This window comes from Myotis brandtii, unplaced genomic scaffold (assembly GCF_000412655.1).
Source record: "Myotis brandtii unplaced genomic scaffold, ASM41265v1 scaffold494, whole genome shotgun sequence".
Taxonomy (NCBI): Eukaryota; Metazoa; Chordata; class Mammalia; order Chiroptera; family Vespertilionidae; genus Myotis; species Myotis brandtii.
In genome coordinates, this window is record NW_005368860.1 from 824,783 (window position 1) to 829,009 (window position 4,227).

Sequence of the window (4,227 nt, forward strand, 5' to 3'; positions counted from 1 at the left end):
CCTCTAGCTGAATCTGCTGCTCTCTGAAGTTTGAGAGCCACTGATGCTGTTCATGCAACGTTGTTGGTTCTTTTTCCCCTCACTGAGGGCCTCTGGAGCCTCCTTCTCCTGCTCTCTGCGGGCAATAAGGTTGCTTTCATCCACTTGATCCCTGGACCTGGAGAGGGATGGGCCCGGCTTCTCCATTTCTGCTTGTCTTCAGAACTGGAGGAGGCTGGAAGAGTCTTGAGTTCTCACTGGGCCAGGGCAGATGCAGGGCATTCGCCTCCTTCCTGCTGCAGAAGACTGAGAGGGGGACCATTAGTCACTAATGCTTCAATGAGGGGCCAGAAGTGTGTTTTAGGCCTGTGTCAGAAGAATGTCTTTATGCATAAATACCTATAACTAATATTTACAACCAGTGTATAGGCGCAAACCCAAGCACACATTGGACAAGCTCCGTCAGGAAGAGGGCAGAAACACGCAGCTTCATGGCCACGCAGAAGCTGTCGGTGCTCTCACTGCTCCTGCTGCCTTTAGTTCAGCCATGCTCTTCTCTACTCTCAAATGGGATATTTCTCCTAATAAAGATCCAGAATACTGGATACCATGTCCAAATAAAGCATCGGATTAGGGAAGATTGGGTTAACTGGAATGGATCAAGGGCAGCATTGAAAAGGAAGTCCACACTAGTCTAATATTAACACATAGAAACAGATGCTAACGTGATGATTTAGGTCATTTTGTACTTCATTTCCCCCAAAGACCTTACATTATTTCTTGCCTATTTCTTTAGTAAATTCCTGCTGAATTACCTTATAATTCAAACCTTTACTTCATTTATATTTTGTGGGCATTGGATGTGGTGATCTCCATTATATTTTGATGTAAGAAACATGGTTTTATTTTTTATTTTTATTTTCTAATTTATTTTTAAAACATTTTTTCAGTTACACTTTATATTATTATTTTGTATTAGTTTCAGGTGTACATCACAGTGGTTAAACAATTTTATACTTTACAAAGTATCCCCCTGATATTTCCAGTAGCCAACTGGCATCATACATAGTTATTACAATATTATTGACTATATTCCCTGGGCTGTACTTTATATTCTATGACTATTTTGTAACTACCAACCTGTACTTCTCAATCCTTTCACCTTTTTCAACCAGCCCCCCAAAACTCCCTTCCCCCTGGCAACCATTAGTATGTTATCTGTATCTATGAGTCTATTTCTGTTTTGTTTGTTCATTTATATTGGTCTTTAGACCAGGGGTGGGCAAACTTTTTGACTCGAGGGCCACAATGGGTTCTTAAACTGGACCGGAGGGCCGGAACAAAAGCATGGATGGAGTGTTTGTGTGAACTAATATAAATTCAAAGTAAACATCATTAAATAAAAGGGTACGGTCTTTTTTTTTTTAGTTTTATTCATTTCAAAAGGGCCGGATCCTTGCCCACGGCTGCTCTAGAGTGATGCTTTCTTAATGCAAATAACTCACCTGCATTGGCTTTAAGGTCTTCAGGTGTGACCATGACAACAAATCGGATTGCACGTTCATTTCGAAACATCTCGTAGGACCACCGACGGATAGACCGCATGCATTTCACTGCTGCAATGCCATTGTTGGCAATAAGAACCTGGGAGAGTTAGGGGATGGGAATTGGAGAGAAAAATAGAAAAAGCAAGCAATGATGGAGAGAAAGAGGTGAGACAATTTTTGTAAATCTATCTTAGTTATGAAATAGCAACAAAAATAATGTTATGGTTGGGGGTCACCACAACATGAGGAACTGTATTAAAGGGTCTCGAATTAGGAAGGTTGAGAACCACTGGCATAGATGGATCTATTATGCTGTTGCAAATGGTAAACTTTTGTTCTTTTTTTTATGGCTGAGTAGTATTACATTTTACAGTAGGTTCTTGGGTTATGTCGGAGATTCGTTCCTACGGCCCGACATAATGCGATTTTCACCGTAAGTCGGAACCCACCTACATAAACACCTACGTCACTCACATGGAGCACATACACAGCAGTAATGAAGTGAAACAGTAAAAAAATTAAAAGAAAGATAACAATTCCTGACCATTACTTGTGATAAATAAATAATGAAAACATAAAGCACATATGTACATACATCGAAATGACGGAACTTTTATTTTTATATAAATACTGTAAATGGGAGATGGCGACATAACCACGAAATGACGTACATCGAGTCCGACATAACCCAAGGACTGCCTGTATATACTATGTACCATGGCTTTTTTATCCACCCATCTATTGAGGGCACTTGGATTACTTCCATAGGTTGGGTATTGGAAATAATGCTGCAGTGAACATAGGAGTGCAAATATTCTTTCAAATTAGTGTTTTGGTTTTTTCAGGTATATTCTCAGAAGTGGAATCACTGGATCATGAGGCAGTTCCATTTTTAAGTTTTTGAGAAAACTCCAGTTTTCCACAGTGGCAGCACTGGTCTGCATTCCCACCAACAATGTATCAGGGTTCTCTATTCTCCACATCCTTGCCAACACTTGCTGATTGTTGATTTATTGATGACTAGAGGCCCAATGCACAAATTTGTGCATGGGTGGGGTCCCTCAGCCTGGCCAGCCATAGGGGCCAAAAGGGGCCAGCAGGGGGAGGGGCTGCGGGAGGTTGGCCAGCCGCAATAGGTTGGCTATGGGAGCGCACTGACCACCAGGGAGAAGCTCCTGCATTGAGCATCTGCCCGCTGGTGGTCAGTGTGTGTCATAGCGACTGGTTGACTGGTCGTTCGGTTACTTAGGCTTTCATATATATAGATAGCCATTCTGACAGATATGAGGTGATATTTAATTGTGGTTTTAATTTGCATTTCTCTGATTAGTGACATTGAGCATCTTTTCATATATCTATTGGCTATGGCCTTTTTGGAAAAGTTTCTATTCAAGTCCTTTGCCCATTTTTTTTTAAATTTTAAATGCCTAACTTTATTGGAGGTTCAGAGGATTTAAAAAAATTAATTATTTATAGTTTAACTAGGGGCCTGGTGCATGAAATTCGTGCACTGGGTGTGGGGGGGGGGTTCCAGTAGCCAACTGGCATCATACATACTTATTACAATATTATTGACTATATTCCCTAGGCTGTACTTTATATCCCATGACTATTTTGTAACTACCAACCTGTACTTCTCAATCCTTTCACCTTTTTCAACCAGCCCCCCAAAACTCCCTTCCCCCTGGCAACCATTAGTATGTTATCTGTATCTATGAGTCTATTTCTGTTTTGTTTGTTCATTTATATTGGTCTTTAGACCAGGGGTGGGCAAACTTTTTGACTCGAGGGCCACAATGGGTTCTTAAACTGGACCGGAGGGCCGGAACAAAAGCATGGATGGAGTGTTTGTGTGAACTAATATAAATTCAAAGTAAACATCATTAAAAAAAAGGGTTTGGTTTTTTTTTTTTTTAGTTTTATTCATTTCAAAAGGGCCGGATCCTTGCCCACGGCTGCTCTAGAGTGATGCTTTCTTAATGCAAATAACTCACCTGCATTGGCTTTAAGGTCTTCAGGTGTGACCATGACAACAAATCGGATTGCACGTTCATTTCGAAACATCTCGTAGGACCACCGACGGATAGACCGCATGCATTTCACTGCTGCAATGCCATTGTTGGCAATAAGAACCTGGGAGAGTTAGGGGATGGGAATTGGAGAGAAAAATAGAAAAAGCAAGCAATGATGGAGAGAAAGAGGTGAGACAATTTTTGTAAATCTATCTTATTTTGAAAAGGCAGATTTTCTATAGGAATTTGTATTCCTGGTCTAGGTAGTTAAGAACTAGCTCCCACATGACCAAGGGATATTTTAAAATGTTAGCTAAGGAAATACTTCAATATGTGCCTGACTCAACCTTATTCCTTTCTAGCTTCCTTCTTTTAAAAATCCTCACCCAAGGATATGCTTTTTTTTTAAATTGATTTTTAGAGAGAGAGGATGGCTAGGGAGAGAAACATCGATGTGACAGAAAAACATCAATCAGTTGCCGCCTGTATGCACCCTGACTGGGGATTGACAACCCCACAACATGGGCATGTGCCCTGATGAGGAATTGAACTGGTGACCCTTCAGTGCACAGGATGAAACTCAACCAACTGAGCCGCCTGGTCAATGCATAACTTCATTTCTCTCTCTCTTTTTTTTTAAACCCTCACCTGAGGATATTTTTTCCATTGATTTTTAGAGAGAGTGGAAG